The sequence below is a fragment of the Lithobates pipiens genome, unplaced genomic scaffold, assembly GCF_037356315.1.
Source record: "Lithobates pipiens isolate NorthernLeopardFrog02 unplaced genomic scaffold, aLitPip1_a1.2 Scaffold_16, whole genome shotgun sequence".
In the NCBI taxonomy this organism is placed as follows: Eukaryota; Metazoa; Chordata; class Amphibia; order Anura; family Ranidae; genus Lithobates; species Lithobates pipiens.
The window spans coordinates 561,441,833-561,461,706 of record NW_027507748.1 but is presented as its reverse complement, the minus strand read 5'-3'; the positions used below and the strand labels follow the sequence as shown (position 1 = coordinate 561,461,706).

The 19,874-nt window shown below is 47.0% G+C and overlaps 1 protein-coding gene across 1 annotated transcript in view; it reads right to left on the bottom strand.

Annotated features, from left to right (window-relative positions):
* Window positions 1-19,874, bottom strand: part of MBD6 (methyl-CpG binding domain protein 6) — a 138,288-nt gene that overhangs the window by 91,787 nt on the left and 26,627 nt on the right. The window lies entirely within an intron of this gene.

Sequence of the window (19,874 nt, the reverse complement as noted above, 5' to 3'; positions counted from 1 at the left end):
TCGTATACACAGGAGGAAAACCAAACATCATTATGCTAGGTCCACCGTCCTTTACCCAAACAGGAAAATGGCATACATTTTATGTAATACATCCTGGATTGGCTGATGTACTTTCCAGAATGCTGACAAAGGTCTGTGACATGAAAGCCTGGGGTACCAGATGTTCAAAGGCAAGTGTAATGGACTGAGTTCTTCTCATAACTGGTTCACTGGGCAACTCAACAGTAAAGTACAAAAAAACAAAATTTATAAAAATGAGATCGATGCCCCGCTTCGCGTAATTTAACCCGCTAGTGAACCATCCTGTATGCAAAAACGTGCTGTCAACTTTCAGGAACTGATTTGGACCCCTCAGTTCAGATACTGCTGCATCTAAAAAAAGCAGAGCAAAAAAACAAAAATATGATACCGACCGTCCACAACCTGATATTTCATAAAATTCCTTTTAATCTGTCCATTAAAGCTTTGCTTCAGCCACATACGGTATATCTCAAACAATATTTATCCAGAGCATTTATGTTTTTTCTAGTTACATATTGGTAGCTAGCTGTACAAAATGGATCATTTTGCTTTTACCAATAATACATAATGTCCATGAAAAAATGTATGCCTTATTGGGCATTATTAGGGGCCATGTGACACACTCGGCATCAGTCAGAATTATTGTCTGCCAGACAGAGGTAGAATGGATAGTTAACCCTCTTCTACACCCACCAAGGCCAGTTACTGACAGGTCTCCATTAAGTTCCCCTGTAGGACAGGCTGGACTCCGCGAGGGAGCTCAGGCCAGCAGCAGCTGCCATATTGGTGGTGTTTCTGATAAGACTGTAAGGTGTCTGTGTCAGTGTGCTCTGTGCCTGTATAGACAGACCGGGCAGGGAGTGGATGGGGGAAGGAAAAGATCATCCTCTACATTCTCTCGCCTCCAACCAGATGAAATAACCGGGACAAAGAGCCTGCCAGCCAGTAAATTGATATTTATTACCCTCAGGAAGAATAGCAGTCATTCCCACAAGACAGAAAAGGGCATATACAGGAGGAGTCTGGAAGAAATAGGGGGGGGGGGGGGGGGGCTGAATTAACCCCTTAACACCCAATTGAATTTATTACCCTTCTTTATGTACAGATATCCATGCTTGAATCAGGGATATCAGAAGGCCCAACAAAACACAGGCACTGCCAATTCATTTCCATCACCCCCTCCAGCAATGTCCTAGCTCTAAAATCACTTATTACCTGAATTTCTTTTAGGATAGATCATACCAAAGTACCATTAAGCCCTCGTTCACATTGAAGTGACTTAGATTGCAATTTGACAGGTCAAACCGCATGAAAAGTCGCACCCTATTGTCGGCAATGGCCATGTTCAAACCGCTGCAACGATGACTTTGCGATGCCGCATTAATTTGAAAAAGGAGTTCCTGCACTACTTTTGGCAATTTCGGGTGCGACTTGCATAGACATCTGTGCATGAAGCCGCACAGATGTCTTCACAGTCATACTGACAGGCAGCTTTGAAATCATGTGATTTCAGATGAAGTCGCACGATTTCAAAGCCACATTCAATGTGAACGAGGGCTAATGGGCGAATGTTCATAACAGCTATATTTTTTATGAGCCTTCTAAGGAAGTTCATACACTTGGGGGACATGATAGGAATTTCCGCAATCAAGGGAGCAGGTAGAAGCAGAGTTTTCCATCCCCTAACTTGTTACACTTGTATGAATGTCTTTACTGGCTAAAGAAGTGTTCATGCTTTCCCCCTTTCCAGACTTTGAAGCTAAGCTGGATACACACTAAACAATTTTCTGTAGATTTTTTTCCTTCAGATTTACCGAAACCATATAATATGAGGTCAAACCTTAAGAGTTTCAATTTGTATGCAATCAGGCAGGCCCTTGCTCTACATGGTTTTGGTAAATCTAAAGGAAATCTGACAACAAAAGTTGTACAGTGTGTATGGGGTCTAAGAGCCCATTCACACAGGGGCAACTCCTGATCCGACTTCAGGTCGCCCCAAGTCACCTCAGGTCGGACAACATTTAAAAAGCAATGTAAGTGAATGAGAGCCGTCTTAATGCACACTACTGAAGTCGCTCCGACTTCAGAAAAGGTTCCTGTACTACTTCTATCCGACTTGTAGGCGACCGGTACCCATTGATTTCAATGGAGATCGCCTCCAAGTCGGATCTCCGTCTATACGGAGGCGACTTTGACAGAATTATTAGCTCTGAAGGGGGAACTCCACGGCAAATTTCTGAAAAAAATTTGGCGTGGGTTCCCCCTCCGAGAGCATACCAGGCCCTTAGGTCTGGTATGGATTCCAAGGGGAACCCCCTACGCCGAAAAAACGGCGTGGGGGTCCCCCCCAGATCCACACCAGACCCTTATCCGAGCACGCTACCCGGCCGGCCAGGAAAGGGGGTGGGGACGAGCGGGCGCCCCCCCCCCTCCTGAGCCGTACCAGGCCGCGTGCCCTCAACATGGGGGGGTGCCTTGGGGGCCCCCGGATACCGGCCCCCCACCCTATGTGAATGAGTATGGGGTACAATGTACCCCTACCCATTCACCTGTGGAAAAAAAGTACAAAAAAAAAAAACACAACACAGGGAAAAAATATTTTATTGCACAGCTCCGGGGGTCTTCCGTCTTCGGGGGTCTTCTCGCCGGACTCCTCCGCTATCTTCTTGTAGCTCTTTTACTAGCGGAGGAGTCCGGCTTTCTTCCTCCCCGCCGCCGGCCTCTTCTCCCGACTTCGGGGGTCTTGTCCCCCTCTTCGGTTCTTCTGCCGGGCCACCGCGCCTTCTTATAGCTCTTTTGCAGGCAGGTACACGACGCTCTCTCCGGCCACAATGCCAGGGACGCGCTCCGCTGCCACTTATATAGGGACAATGGGGCGGTGTCACATGGGTTGGTCACATGGTAAGGGGGCGGGGTCACCATGTGACATCAACCCATGTGACCAACCCATGTGACACCGCCCCATTGTCCCTATATAAGTGGCAGCGGAGCGCGTCCCTGGCATTGTGGCCGGAGAGAGCGTCGTGGAAGAAGAAGAAGAAGAAAGAAGAAGAAAGAAGAAAGAAGAAAGAAGAAAGAAGAAAGAAGAAAGAAGAAAGAAGAAAGAAGAAAGAAGAAAGAAGAAAGAAGAAAGAAGAAAGAAGAAAGAAGAAGAAGAAGAAAGAAGAAGAAAGAAAGAAGAAAGAAGGAAGAAGGAAGAAGGAAGAAGGAAGAAGGAAGAAGGAAGAAGAAGAAGAAGAAGAAGAACGGGCGGCGGCAGCAGAAGAACCGAAGAGGGGGACAAGACCCCCGAAGTCGGGAGAAGAGGCCGGCGGCGGGGAGGAAGAAAGCCGGACTCCTCCGCTAGTAAAAGAGCTACAAGAAGATAGCGGAGGTGTCCGGCGAGAAGACCCCCGAAGACGGAAGACCCCCGGAGCTGTGCAATAAAATATTTTTTCCCTGTGTTGTGTTTTTTTTTTTGTACTTTTTTTCCACAGGTGAATGGGTAGGGGTACATTGTACCCCATACTCATTCACATAGGGTGGGGGGCCGGTATCCGGGGGCCCCCTTATTAAAGGGGGCTCCCGGATTCCGATAAGCCCCCCGCCCGCAGACCCCGACAACCAACGGCCAGGGTTGTCGGGAAGAGGCCCTTGTCCTCATCGACATGGGGACAAGGTGCTTTGGGGTGGGGGGGCCGCACGCCCCCCCTCCCCCAAGGCACCCCCCCATGTTGAGGGCACGCGGCCTGGTACGGCTCAGGAGGGGGGGGGGGGCGCCCGCTCGTCCCCACCCCCTTTCCTGGCCGGCCGGGTAGCGTGCTCGGATAAGGGTCTGGTGTGGATCTGGGGGGGACCCCCACGCCGTTTTTTCGGCGTAGGGGGTTCCCCTTGGAATCCATACCAGACCTAAGGGCCTGGTATGCTCTCGGAGGGGGAACCCACGCCAAATTTTTTTCAGAAATTTGCCGTGGAGTTCCCCCTTGAGCTCATTCTCTGCTTGGCCTCGGCAAAAGTCGCCTGGCCTGGGGCGACTTGTAAGTCGTTCCAAGTCGGGCTTGAAGTCATCACAAGTCGTTTTGAAGTCGTCCCAAGTCGCGCTGTGATCTTAACTCAAGTCGTGTCCAAGTTGCCTGACTCAAGTCGCCTACAAGTCGTGTTGCCCCTGTGTGAATGGGCTCTAAAGCTGAACACCTTGGTAAAGAATCTGTCCCTGCCTGTAAGTGGACAGTAAAAACAAAAACAAACAAAAAACAAACAAACAAAAAACCATTAATGCATCCTCTCATTCTATCAGCAAGCTCTCTGTGTTAGACTGACAGCACCGAGCAGTGCAGAAGATTCCTGATTGGATTACAAAAGACAGGTTGATGTAATATTTGAAAAACATTTTTTATGAACAAAGAACTGTAAAAAAAAAAAAAAAAAAAAAAAAATGCAGTTCTTTGTTCTGCTTCCAATGGGGACACTAGTGGCAAATCGGGAATCCCCTCACTTTCTGTTAAAGCTATGGGGAAATATCCATAATGAGGCACAGATTTGGGGGGGGGGGGCAGGGTGCAGCAATCTACACCATGTTCATCCCCTCCAACCACCCCCCCCCCCCCTCTGTCTTCTGGGAGACACACAGGACTCAGAAGACAGCAGGGACCACTAAGAAAATGGGCAGCGCAATTTTAGCATGCACAGTAGGGAACCAGGCTGTGAAGCCACAAGGCTTCACTTCCTGATTCCCTGACTGAAAATGCCAGCGCCTCCACGCCAACGGGTTGGCTTCGGGTGAGGACAGGTGCCCTGGACAGACAAGTGTCCTTATTTTAAAAGTCAGCAGCTGAAGTATTTGTAGCTGTTGACATACATTTTTTTGTTTCCCAGGCAGAACTCCGCTTTAAAGCGGAGCTCCACCCTCAAAAATAGAACTTCCGCTCATTGGAACCCTCCCCCCCTCCGGCGCCGCAATTGGCACCTTTCAGGGGGAGGGGGGTGCAGATACCTCTCTTCCTGCCCCATTGCCAAAACAGGAAGTGAGAGGAAATCTCATGTGAGGAAAATATGGTGTATCACCAGGGTCACCAGAACTATCATTGTTCTGTCAACTCAAAATTTGGGATTTTCTTTTACTTTCAAAGATAACAGTAAATGGCCCCATTCCCCAAGTTGATTTGTGACTTCAACGTCCTGCAGAGCAATTTTTTTAGATATCTACAACTCTCCCATGCCTTCAGATGCCAGTTCTCCAGGTCTCCCCCCCAGGTTGTCCAGTCCGCACTGGAGGACCTCCTCACGTCCAGATGTGAAAATAAGCCCACCTCGAAACTTTACTCCCATTTGATAACGACCTCCCTCCCTACCTTGGGAAAACTCAGAGACAAATGGGTGCGCGACATTCCCACCTTTGATAATGATGATTGGGATGACTGGAGCATCTCATCACTGAAAGACACTGTTAAAACAGGTAGAAATTTTTTCTTTTATTTTTTTATAGAGCACAGGCACTAGGATGCAGCTTTTTATCTGACAGAGGGGATGAGATACAGATCAGATAGTGGCTTAACAACCACGTTTAAGTGGTTAAACACAACCAAGTTTAAGTGGTTAAACACAACCAAGTTTAAGTGGTTAAACTTCTCTCATTTACAGACGGAAGTTCATTCTTTGCATCTAGAGAACAAAAAGGCGCTTGGCAGACTGCCTGTTTTTTTTTGTTTTTTACAGTTGTCGGCTTGCGCTAAGAATTCTCTGCATAGAAAGTATCGGGAAAATGCTTTAAGATCACAAAGAAGAAGAAAAAAAAAAAAAAAATTTGATTTTGATTCTTAAACAGGAACTGCGGTCTGCTCACATAATTAGCAATAAAATCATGTTTATTATTCTGAAGCTTTCCTCCAGCCACCTGGCATATTTTATAAATACTGCGATTCTGTACTTGTCAAATATGCTGCAGAAATCTCCCTCCACTGAGTCCACATTTTAACTGTGGGCAGCTGAATCTGCTGCCTGTTGCACTTCCTGGAGTTACACAGAGGCACACCTCCAGCTCTCATTGGCCCTCTTCTGGAGGGAGGGAGAGGGAGGGGGAGAGGGAGAGGGAGAGGGAGAGAGAGATTTAAACAATAGTGAAAAAGAAAAAATAGCGCCCCTTTTCTTTCTTACACCACCACACCAAGAAAATAAGTGTAAAGTAAATCTCCAGCTGCTACTTATAAATACGTGATTTCAAGTGAATAAAATAGTAGTGCTAATATTCACAACTAAATTAATAAAACTAAAACAAATCACCCTGTGAAACAAGTGTTCAATAATAAGTCCGTGAGTAATTGAATAATTGAAACATGACAAGTCGCACTAGATAAGACCGAGCCATTTTTTTAATGCATTTTTGGCATAGTGGCTTTCTCCATTCAGGGAAAAACAGGTGACTGCAAGAGGCGCATGACTTGCTCTGGTCTGCACCCTTTTCTCCTCTGGGGCCTTTGCCTGAAAGTAAGCACAAAGGGCCTGAGTGAGGTTGGCAGTGCATTATTATTATTTACACTACAGAATGTAATAGAATGTAATCTCGTAGAGCTTATATTCTAAAGGGAGAGGGTGGTGGTACAAAAGGCAATAGACGCAGGAATGATTTGATTGGTTTGTTAGGTGGGTGTGGGATAGGCTTCCCTGAATAAGTGAGTTTTCAGGGATCTCCTAAAGGTGGACAGGTTAGGGCAGTGATAGCGAACCTTGGCACCCCAGATGTTTTGGAACTACATTTCCAAAACATCTGGGGTGCCAAGGTTCGCCATCACTGGGTTAGGGGCTGATCGGATATACTGAGGCAGGGAATTCTAGAGGATGGGAGAGGCTCTGGAGAAGTCCTGAAGACAAGCATGAGAGGAGGTAAAAAGGGAGCTAGAGAGCAGGAGGTCCTATGAGGAGCGGAGGGGATGATTTGGGTGATATCTGCAGATGAGGTTGGTGATGTAGCTGGGGGCGATGTTGTGGATGGCCTTGTATGTTATGGTTAGCATTTAGATTTTTATACAGTGGGGTAGGGGGAGCCAGAGACGGGATTGGCGCAGCAGTCACGGATCGGTTAGCGAGGTGTATTAGTCTAGCAGCAGCATTCATAATAGACTGAAGGGGGGGATAGCCTGCGTAAGGGTAGGCCATTAAGGAGAGAGATGCAGTAGTCAAGGCGGGAAATAATCAAGGAGTGAATAAGTTGCTCGGTTTGTAGGGAGGTAAAGACTGAGGTGACTCCAGAGTGCTCTGGTTTACCTGACATGCAGGATCAGCAGGCCAGGGTGAAGAAGCGGTCGCCCTGGGCCGCCACTGGGATCCCCTGCTTAGAGAGCCTTATCTGCTTCCTGCTCCAGCCTCACCCCCAGCTGACCCTGTGCGGGTTGGTGGACACAACTGCACCTGCCAGATCCTCCCTGGCATCCTCCTTCCTGGGATTCCAATAGGGAGCAGAGCATTAAAGGCCTTTTAATTTTTTTAAATCCGCGCTGCAGCCAACCGGAAGTGATGTCTGGAAGTGACTCACTCTAGTGCTTGCCCTGGAGGCTCCAGCCTCCACCAAGATGGCCGCCGACCAGAAATGATGTATCCGGCAGGCAGGAGGGTCAGCAGCCAGGTCGCCTGCACAGCGAGGGAACCTCTAAAGCACCTGAAGTATGAGGCTCGGCTGGATGGCCCTCCACCATTGAGGAGCAGTAGCTATGGGGGAAAATGCCAGAGGCATGTAATGCAGCTGGGGGACAGTTCCATACCCCTCTGTAGGAGCGAAACTTCAGGCAGAGCCTTGAGGCTCAGATTGCTGCCCCTGCTCGCCCTCCCAAGGCCCCTTGGGCTGAATGGGATGCTAGTCAGGGAGTCCCCTGCAGAAAGCACAGAGACTGGATAAAATAACAAATGTTTGCAGCTCCTGTGGGTCCGGAGCAAACAAAACAACTGAGGCACACAGGTGAGACTAACAAATTTATAATGGTGGACTAATGAGTTTCCTGTTGCAGGAAGGAGGAGCCCATCTCTCGGATGCTGCCCTGGAAGAAGATTGGAGAAAATTATTTTACATCAAGTCAAAAATCTATTTTTCTAATCGTTCATTAGAAGCCTTAATTCACACTGGAGTGTTGGGCAACATTACAAATGAAAGCTACCAGGCTGATGAGAACCAATAGAATGATAAAAGGGGGCTCAGAGGGGCCACAGAGCCATCTGCAGAATATTAAAACTAAAGCCTGCTTCATGTTGGTGCCATTGTGTGACATTGTTTTTTATTTGAATATGAATCCAGGCGCTTTTTATTCATTGACATGCGAGTGTTCCTGATTTTTATACCTCACGGTTTTACACTATGTGGAGCATCTTGTCTCTTTTAGGCCGCGTACACACGCGCGGACTGTTCGCCCAACCTTGTTCGTCAAACAGTTTGACAAACAGTCCGCTCAAAATTAGCATGAACGGACTTGACCACACACAATGAACGAACAGTCCGCTGAAACCGTGCGCGATGACGTGAACGGCACGTACGACGGGACTAGAAAACTACGTCCTATACACTGCAATGCAACCTTCGGCGTGTAAATCCTTTCTGAGTATGAGCGGAACTTAGTTTGACGAACAAGCCTACACACGAGCGGACTGTCCGCTCAAACCAAGTTTCAGCGGACAGTTTTACGGAAATTCCGAAAAACTTTGTTCGTCAGACTGTCCGCTGAAACTGTCCGCTGAAGCCCACACACGAGCGGACTGTCCGCTGAAACACTGTTCAGCGGACAAAGTTGGGCGAACAGTCCGCCCGTGTGTACGCGGCCTTAGGCTATACCGTTTGAGCAAAGGAAGACACTGTCCTTTGATCTGAGGCTGCTGGTCCTAACCAGTTATCACTACATTGAGCTGTGCAAGGGATGAAGGGCTCATTTCCTATTGTGGCGAGGCTCAAGTGGTGTATATACACCCCCTACCTTGTTGACTCTTTGGGCATAAGCCTTATTGAGTCCACACGTTACGGTAAGCCTTTTCGTAGTTGGTGTTGGTTGCCTCTTCTACACATGTGATCCTTGCAGCTGCCTTTGGGACCTACTTTCTTTTCTTTGGAATCTACGTTGAACATTTGTTTCTTACTTATGTGGACTCAATTGGACTCTTTCTCCCTTTTTTGTGTTTATATATTTTTTGTTATTCATAATTTTTGTTGATAATTCGTGAATTTTAGATCACCGTTTACTCACATATCAGTGTGAGGTTTACACTATTTACGTCAATGTTTACATGTTTCATATAGATCTAGTGATCTTTTAACCACTTCAGTACAGAACACTCGTACACCTTCCTGCCCAGACCAAATTTTCAGCACTATCACATTTCAAATGAGAATTGCGCGGTCATGCTATGCTGTACCCAAACGAAATTTTTATAATTTTTTTCCCACAAAGAGAACTTTTTGGGGTTATTTTTTGCGCTACATATAAAAAAAATAAAGTTTTTCTTTGTTACAAAACTTTATAAATACGTTTTCTCCTTCACTGACAGGCACCGATGAGGCAATACTGATTGGTACTTATAGGTGGCACCGATATGCAGCACTGATGACACTGTTTAGAAGCACTGTTAAGAGGGCATTGGTAGGCATCACTGATGGGCACAGTGCCATCCCTATTGGGCACTTGATTGGCATCCCTGGTGGGCCACCTCAGGGGGGCTGCACTGATAATCAGTGCAGACCCCCCCCCCCCCCCCATCAGGAGAGCAACCGATCGGCTCTACTGTACTCGTGCTTGTCAGTGGGAGTGGAGGAAAAGTCCATATACGGTTCTTCCCGTTTACAATGATCAGCTGTGATTGGACACAGCTGATCAAATGGTAAAGAGTCAAAGGCTCTTTACCTCGATCGGAGATGCTATGTGTCAGACTGACCCACCACACCACCGAGAGCTGTGGGCGCGCACTAGCGGCTTCCCCCGTTGGACATCATATGATGTTCATCAGGATAACCGAACCACTTTTCGCACGTCATATTGCTATATGGCGGACTGGAAGTGGTTAAGGTACCCCAACTTCCACTGGCTGATTAATACACAATTACCTTGTAGCCATACAGGTACTTCTCACCTTAGTTCTGCATTTTTTTTTACATTTTGCTACAAAATTTTGTCCTTTGCTGTGCTGGCTGCTTTTTAACCGGTTCCCGACCGGCGCACGCAGATGTACGTCGGCAGAATGGCACGGGCAGGCATACTGGCGTACAGGTACGTCCAATCTTCAATGCCGCCCTGCCATCGCGAGCGCGCCGCCGGCGGCATGCTCATGTGCCGGTCGGGACCCCCGTGAGTCCGGTCGCGGGTCCCGCGATCGTCTCACGGGATGGCTGAATGGAGGAAATGCCATGTAAACAGCATTTCCCCATTCTGCCTAGCAACTAGTGAGATAGATATAAGCTAAGCACCTTTATGAGACAAGGAACAGAAGGAGGTATGGCATTCCCAGATTGCTATAAATATTATCTTGCTGCACAGTTAGTAACAGCGGCATGGTGGCTGGAATCATTATAAGCACTTAAAATTGCTGGTCTACAGGGGACCTCGTGCCCCTTACCCCTAACCCCCTCCAGGCATATCACCTTGCACGCATGGAAGGCAGGGCTGGCGGTGGAAAAATATAGACATAATGAAATTTCACCTAACGCTCCGATTTGGCTGAATCCTAATCTCCCTCACTTTTACAAAATGCTAAATCCATATGCATAGACCAAATATGGTATCAAACTTATATCACAAATAACCTCGAAAAAAACACATCAATACCATTATCTCAACTCTCACAGACACATTTTACCAAGTTATTATGTATTTCGCTACCTGCAAATATCTCATGCCTTCAACACACAATTCCCACGATCCTCCTGCATGGTGATCCAGTCAGGGTTAGAAAAAACACTCCACCCCAGGTGCGCCGAAAAACAAGCCTCCCATTTTTATGAACGTCTGATATTTGTGTCCCTCCCACCCATGGATAAACTCTGGTCCAGTTGGTAAAGAGATATTCCAACACTGGACAACAATGACTGGGATGATGTATGGGATTTCCCCTTTAACTCCCTGGTTTCACTAAGAGACAGACTTGTGCAGTTTAAAATAGTGCATAGAGCCTACTTCACACCATATAGACTTCATAAAATGAAACCCGAACACTCCACAGAATGCTGGATGTGTAACACCTCCCCGGGAGACTTTACACATATTCTCTGGGCCTGCCCTAAGATTCAGCGGTATTGAAGTGAGGTGCTAGATATGATTAATCTGGTCACCTCGGTCACGATGCCGATGAAGATGGAGGAGCGTCTCTTGGGCCCGATAGAAACAATAGTGCCAACTCTCACGAAAAGAACGTTGAATAGGTTACTGCTCTTTTATGCCTGAAAAAAAACATTGCTATGCATTGGAAAAAACCCACGGTGCCTTCTCTGGCTCAATGAAACCGTCTCAAACTAGAGCCTTCCACTGTACAAAGATACATATATAAATAGAGGATGTCCCTTGAAATGACAAAACATGGCTATCTGAACCCACTACGACTTAAGGCCGAGAGAAGAGGATGCCAAATAAGTTTTACATATCAAAATTTACTCATGTGTGCCACAATAAGTAAACAGAGGGAAGTGTGCCTGAACCAGCAATAGCTGGTTCCGAAATTATGAGGAGACATCAGTATTACTAGTCACCTAGCAGCACACCAAGTAAACAAACTCAAAGTCATTAACTGTTTGACAACATGTTAATCATGAAGATAATTGTTAAGCACTTAATGGTTTGATGTTTATGTATGTTTTGTTTTTTTTGGGGGGGGGGGGGGTTCTCGTTTTCTTTGTTTTGTTTGTTCAAAAATACAATAAAAAAGATTTAAAAAAAATAAATAAAAAGCTCTGTTCCGTTTCACAAACAGGAGTCAGGGAGGAGGCCTTAAAGTGGAAGTCCCATTTTTGGGTGGAACTCCGCTTTAATATCACTTTAAAGGAAGTTGCAACACAGCAGGACTGATTTTTCTGGCATTGACATTTATAGTCATTTCAACAGAACTGGTTACAAATACCTGTTTCAAGAAAAGGCACATAAGTCATACATTAGTATAAAAATGCAGGATATTCAGTTTGCATTTCTGTTGGATGCCATAGCTAGGCCAACCGAGAACAAGCTAGTGTTTTCTAAATGGGATTCCGATTTCCATATGCTAGCATACATGTTTTTATTACTTTACAAATAGTCTACTATTTTATGTTACGTATGGGACATCTGCATATGTCCCTTTCCGCCACCTCTGTCATCTTTCCCTGGATCCGGCTTCTTGATTGGCTGGCCTGGAATGATCTAATTCCCAAGCATAAACACAGGGATGCCATACATCCTGACACTAAAACCCCGTACACAAGATCAAGCAATCCGGTGGAAAAGTCCACACTTTTTTTTTTTACACAAAAGTCCGACGGACTAAGATTGTATTTTTGCACATCAATCTGTCTGCCGGACTCGCATTTCGGCGGACAATACGGCCGTGTGTGTGTGTGCTAGTCCGCCGTACTTTTGAAATGAACAGACTTTTCCCGCCCGGAGGAAAGTCCGCTCATTTTGAGCGCGGCTCCAGGTAGCCGGGACCAGCGACGGAGGCGTCGCTGGTCCCATCACCTGGTATGGACTTAAAGGGGAATCTCTACACCAAAAAAACGGCATGGGGTCTCCCTCAGGTCCATATAAGACCCTTATCCGAGCACGCTACCCAGCCGGCCAGGAAAGGGGGTGGGGACGAGCGAGCGCCCCCCCTCCTGAGCCGTACCAGGCCGCGTGCCCTCAACAAGGGGGGTGCCCGCGCACGCCCCCCCACTCCAAAGCACCTTGTCCCCATGTTGATGAGGACAAGGGCCTCTTCCCGACAACCCTGGCCGTTGGTTGTCGGGGTCTGCGGGCAGGGGGCTTATTGGAATCCGTGAGCTCTGGGACTGTGACATCATAATGGGCGGGGACATCATCCAGTGATGTCCCTATACAAGTCGCAGCACACCGCGTGCCTGTCATTGTGACCAGAGACATCGTCGAGGCAACAGCTCAAGAAGAGAAGAAAAGAAGCGAAGAACAGAAGGCCAGAAGACAGCAGCGCCAGAAGACCGGCCACCGCCTGTAAAAGAGCTAGAAGAAGGCGCGGTGGCCCGGCAAGAAGAACCGAAGAGGGGGACAAGACCCCCGAAGTTGGAAGAAGAGGGCGGCGGCGAAGAAGAAAGCCGGGCTCCTCCGCTAGTAAAAGAGCTAGCAGAAGATAGCGGAGGAGTCTGGTGAAAAGACCCCCCCAAGACAGAAGAAGACCCCCGGTGCTGTGCAATTAACTATTATAACCCTTGTGTGTTGTGTTTTTTTCATTTTTTTCACAGGTGAATGGGTAGGGGTACATTGTACCCCATACTCATTCACATAGGGTGGGGGCCGGGATCCGGGGGCCCCTTCTTAAAGGGGGCTCACGGATTCCGATAAGCCCCCCACCCGCAGACCCCGACAACCAACGGCCAGGGTTGTCAGGAAGAGGCCCTTGTCCTCATCAACATGGGGACAAGGATCTTTGAGGCACGTGGGTCCCCCTTCCCCAAGGCACCCCCCATGTTGAGGGCACGCGGCCTGGTATGGCTCGGACGGGGGGGGCTCTCGCTCGTCCCCACCCCCTTTCCTGGCCAGCCGGGTAGCGTGCTCAGATAAGGGTCTGATATGAACCGGGGGGGGGGACCCCCACGCCATTTTTTCGGCGTAGGGATTCCCCTTTAAATCCATACCAGGTGATGGGGCCAGCGACGCCACCTTCACTGGTCCCGGCTACCTGGAGCCACGCTCAAATTGAACGAACTTTCCTCCGTGTGTGTGTGTGGGCGAGTACGTTCATTTCAAAAGTATGGCAGATAGTCCGGCGATACAGCGGATAGTCCGGCGGACTGGACCTAGTTCGCCGCAAAAGTGCCGTGTGTGGGCAGGTAGCTCGTTCGCAAAGTCCGGCGGACAGTCCGCCGGCCGTTTGTCCACCAGACTAAGTCCGCTGGATAGTCTGATACGTGTGTACGTGGCATAAGGCACAGTTGGCTACATACAGTATATAGCACTGTGTTCCAGCAGCGGAACAGACTTCCTGAGTGCCTTCTCAGCCATTTACAGGAAGCTTTGTATTTTATGAATGAATACAAGACGTCCTCTGATTTGCTGAGGTGGAAAGGCAGGTGGATAATGTCAAAATATCCACCTCAGCCAGCTGGAGGAAACTTTGTATTTATTCATAGAATACAAAGCTTCCTCTGGGTTTCTGAGCAGCGCATACTTGATATTTTTCAGGGAAAAGGACGAGAAGTCCCCCATACCACTGCCAGAACACATCACTACATACTGTATGTAGCTGATGCTACATGCAGTTTATACAGCACTCCTACTAGGCACATGCAGGGATTACCCACAGATGATTGGCCAGAGACTTTCAATAGGGCTTCCTGCCTGCAGCTAGTTGCAGGTAACCTCCCCTGGGTCTATCGCAGCTAAACACTAATGGCCCCATTCCCAAATGTCAATGGGGCCTAGTGCTAAAACCTAGTAACATTTGAGCTGTTCTTTTTAGATATGAACCATTCTAGTCTACCAAGTACCAGGGCATGGCTGTTACACTAAACTTTACTTAGCCGTTCAGAAACAAATTGTGCTCACAAGAACTTGATGCTTGATGTCACTCAAACGTAAAGAGAAGCAGTGATGGACCTTGGAGTCGTAAGTCTGCAGGTGACAGTGCCAGAGAGAACATGAGTATTGCAGAAAAAGCATCCTGGCTGGAGAATGTTCTGCATCATCTAACCCTTCCATTCCCAATCTTGCTGGCCCTGGTCTGCCCATTTCATTCATGGGTTTCAGTTATTTCAATTATGGAGGTTCAGCAACACATGGGAGCATTATCTAGGGTTCCTAGGTATGCCCCTTCCGACAAATTGACACCCACTTGTCAAGGCACTTTGATAATTGCATAACTCCTACCAAATGCCTGCTTGCATCAGAAATGAGGGCTCTTAACCACTTCAACCCCGGCCTATAGACATATGACGCCCACAGGTGGGATCTCCCATCCTGGGTGGGCGTTATATGACATCCTCTGATTCCCGGCCGTCTAGGGGGGCATCGCTCGGGACCCGGTGCGTGTGCCCGGCGGCCGCGATGTCCGCCAGGCACCCGCGTTTGCCCGGGAACACAGCAGGACCGTGGATCTGTGTATGTAAACACACAGATCCACGTCCTGTCAGTGGAGAGGAGACCGATGGTGTGTTCCCAGTACAGAGGAACAACGATCGGTCTCCTCCCCTTGTGAGTCCCCTCCCCCCACAGTTAGAATCACTCCCATAGGGAAGATATAAACCCCTGCAGCGCCCCCTGGTGTTAACCCCTTCCCTGCCAGTCACATTTACACAGTAATCAGTGCAATTTTATAACACGATCGCTGTGTAAATGTGAATGGTCCCAAAAATGTGTCAAAAGTGTCCGATGTGTCCGCCATAATGTCGCAGTCATGTAAAAAAACAAAAAAATGTCATAAATCAATCCCCTATTTTGACAGCAGTTCGCATACGGCAGTGTGAACTGCTGCTGGGAGACATGCGATGCGGGAACCCCCAGTGGATTTGCAGCGTTCCCGCATCGCAATGCATGGGCCCTAAATCTAAAAACCTTGAACTAAACCATAAACTGACTAGACACTGAGGGGAGTTTATCAAAACCGGAGAAGTCAGAAATAGAAACTGGTTGCCATGTGCAACTGCTCCCATCTTTCATTTCTAAGGCTAGGTTCACACTGCTGCGATGTCCATGATCGGATGTGATTCGCACCGCACTGCAAATCACATGCGATCTCTGTGCGACGCGATTTCAGCCATATATAGATAGTATGGCTGAATTTGCATCGCTTCCGGCCCAAATTCATACAGGACCCTTTTTTTGGTCCGCAGCAGAGTGGGTGTTCACACCATGCAATCCGATTCCTGTCCGAGTTTGCAGATCACACTGCGATATGCAAACTGATTTGGAGGTGTCATTAACTTTTAACTGACACTCCCAGCAGTTCGCATAGGGTAGTGTGAACTGCCGCCGGGAGACATGCGATGCGCGAACCCGCAGTGGATTTGCAGCGTTCCCGCATCGCAGCAGTGTGAACCTAGCCTAAAGTTTAACTGAACAAGCTGAAAATACAACCGATTAGTTGACATGCACAGCTGCTCCAGATTCTGTCTGCTCCAATTTTGATAAACTCCGCTCTCCCCTGACGTCAGAAGCAGCTGTGTTCCATGGTGAGCATAGGCATCCACACACTATACTATGGTTCACTTGAATGTATGCAAATACCACATGCAGTGTGTGCGTTTCATCCCTGTAGTGACAACATGCTGGGACACTACAGAAATAAATTTATGCACGCAATTTATACAAATTTATACTGTACATTTTATAATCTGCCAACATGCTAAAGAGTCACCCTGTCACTACTGAGAAAGCATGCCAAACACCTTTGTACACAACAGAAAGCCACAATATGGTTACATAATAAATACAGTCTTATCAGGGGAAAAAGGTAATAGCCAGGTTAACCTACCCAAAAAAAAAAAAAAAAACCTAACAAAAAAAAAAAAAAAAACAAGGATTTCTGTAACGTTCCCTACAGTAACTAGTCTAAGGTCCTATGTCACCTTTTCTTTTACATCATACAAAGTCTATGGAAATGCTCGAAGTAGGACTGAAAAAAGTCACCTGGAGACCAAATGCGCCTGTCACCAAATTCTGAAATATATTAGAAGCATGTCAAACTGATTTCAAATTGGCACCACTGACACAAGCTCAAAGCCTGGCGATATAGGCCTGTAAACTGAAACTAAACCTCTGCTTTTAGCCCTAATGTGCCAATATGATCAGCATAGTAGCACATTATGGCAGACTTACATGGCAAGAGGTTCTTTCCAGTGTTGCGGTGCAAGTGCTTCCATCTGTTATGGGTGCTACCATTTTCAACTGGTCTTCCTCCCTCTGTAGTAGCTTGATTGTCTGAGGCGCGATGCATTAGTCCTGCGCATGCACATGGGAGACACATTATCATGAAATGGATAATGTACACCAAGCTGCACATGCGTGGCTCAATGTATGCAAAAGCTGACAGGTAGAGACAAGGATTTATGACCAATAGGGTCTCTTCTGTCATAGAAACCCTACCTGTCAGCGATAGGGATGAGCCAAACATCCCCCGTTCGGTTTGCAGCAGAACATGCAAAAAAAAAAAAAAAAAATAGTTGGATCATATGAACACCATTTAATGTGACGCGAACATTAAAAAATCAAGGCTTATATGCAAGTTATTGCCATTAAAAAGTGTTTGGAAACCTGGGTCCTGCCCCAGGGGACATGTATCAATGCAAAAAAAAGGTTTAAAAAAACTGCATTTTTTTCAGGAGCAGCAATTTTAATAATGTTTAGCGTAAAATACTAATTAAATATTCCTTTGAATATTGTGCTGGGGGGGGGGGGGGGGGTCCTTAGTATGCCTGTAAAGAGGTGTATCTTTCCCATGGTTATAACAATGCCACAGCAAAATTTCTAAAGGAAAAAAAAATGCCATTTAAAACTGCTCGTGGCTGTAATGTATTGTCGGATCCCAGCAATATAGCTAAAAATACCCCAAAAAAATGGCGTGGATGTCCCCCCCCCCCCAAAATCCATTACCAGGCCCTTCAGGACCCAAATTTTTTCTAAACGTCATGGGGGTCCCCCGGGCACTATATACTCTGAACAGCAGTAAATATACTATACAGGCTGCCCCATATACTCTGTAGAAAATTGGGCCTTAGGTGTTGGTTGTACCAGAACACTGTAAGCCCTCAGTTACTCTTGTTGGGCGCAGGAATGGGCCCTGCTGCGAAATATTATGTCAAGAATTGTAATTACATGCCCCTGTTAAACAGGGGCAGAAAATTGGGCCTTGGGTGGTGGTGGTGCCACAACACTAACCCCTCACAGATAGATACTCTTGTTGGGCACAGGAATAGGCCCTGCTGTGAAACACGACTGCCAGTTTCTTGTCCTTCTGTGGTACCCCCTCTATCTAGGCTCACGTTACTCCCTTCCTCAACCTGGGAACCAACATTGGAGCCTTCAAATCGCTGCACATCCTCCAGCAGCATATACAGTGGGGCAAAAAAGTATTTAGTCAGCCATCAATAGTGCAAGTTCTCCCACTTAAAGATGAGAGAGGTCTGTAATTGTCATTATAGGTATACCTCAACTATCAGAGACAAAATGTGGAAACAAATCCAGACAATCACATTGTCTGATTTTTGAAAAAATTTATTTGGCAATTATGGTGGAAAATAAGTATTTGGTCACCTACAAACAAGCAAGATTTCTGTCTCTCACAGACCTGTTTCTTCTTCTTTAAGAGGCTCCTCTGTCCTCCACTCATTACCTGTATTAATGGCACCTATTTGAACGTGTTATCAGTATAAAAGACACCTGTCCACAACCTCAAACAGTCACACTCCAAACTCCACTATGGTGAAGACCAAAGAGCTGTCAAAGGACACCAGAAACAAAATTGTAGACCTGTACCAGGCTGGGAAGACTGAATCTGCAATAGGCAAGCAGCTTGGTGTGAAGAAATCAACTGTAGGAGCAATTAGAAAATGGAAGACATACAAGACCACTGAAAATCTCCCACGATCTGGGGCTCCACACAAGATCTCACCCCGTGGGGTCAAAAGGATCACAAGAACGGTGAGCAAAAATCCCAGAACTACACAGCGTGACCTAGTGAATGACCTGCAGAGAGCTGGGACCAACATAAAGACTACCATCAGTAACACACTACGCCACCAGAGACTCAGATCCTGCAGTGCCAGACGTGCCCCCCTGCTTAAGCCAGTACATGTCCGTGCCCGTCTGAGGTTTGCTAGAGAGCATTTGGATGATCCAAAAGAGGATTGGGAGAATGTCATATGATCAGATGAAACCAAAGTAGAACTGTTTGGTAGAAACACAACTCGTCGTGTTTGGAGGAGAGGGAATGCTGAGTTGCAACCAAAGAACACCATACCTACTGTGAAACATGGGGGTGGCAACATCATGCTTTGGGGCTGTTTCTCTGCAAAGGGAACAGGATGACTGCTCCGTGTACATGAAAGAATGAATGGGGCCATGTACTGTGAGATTTTGAGTGCAAACGTCGTCCCATCAGCAAGGGCATTGAAGATGAAACGTGGCTGGGTCTTTCAGCATGACAATGATCCAAAACACACCGGCCCGGACAACAAAGGAGTGGCTTTGTAAGAAGCATTTCAAGGTCATGCCGTGACCTAGCCAGTCTCCAGATCTCAACCCCATAGAAAACCTTTGGAGGGAGTTGAAAGTCCATGTTGCCCAGCGACAGCCCCAAAACATCACTGCTCTAGAGGAGATCTGCATGGAGGAATGGGCCAACATACCAGCAACAGTGTGTGACAACCTTGTGAAGACTTACAAAAAACGTTTGACCTCTCATTGCCAACAAAGGATATATAACAATGTATTGAACTTTTGAAATTTACAAAATACTTATTTTCCACCATAATTTGCAAATAAATTCTTTAAAAAACAAAAAAGAAAAAAAAGAAAAAAAATAATATGCGACTGTCTGGATTTGCTTCCACATTTTGTCTCTCATAGTTGAGGTATACCTATGATGACAATTACAGGCCTCTCATCTTTTTAATTGGGAGAACTTGCACAATTGATGGCTGACTAAATACTTTTTTGCCCCACTGTAACCAAAACTGTGGTCGAATAATTCTGGGGACTCCTCCGTGCATGATGGTGGGG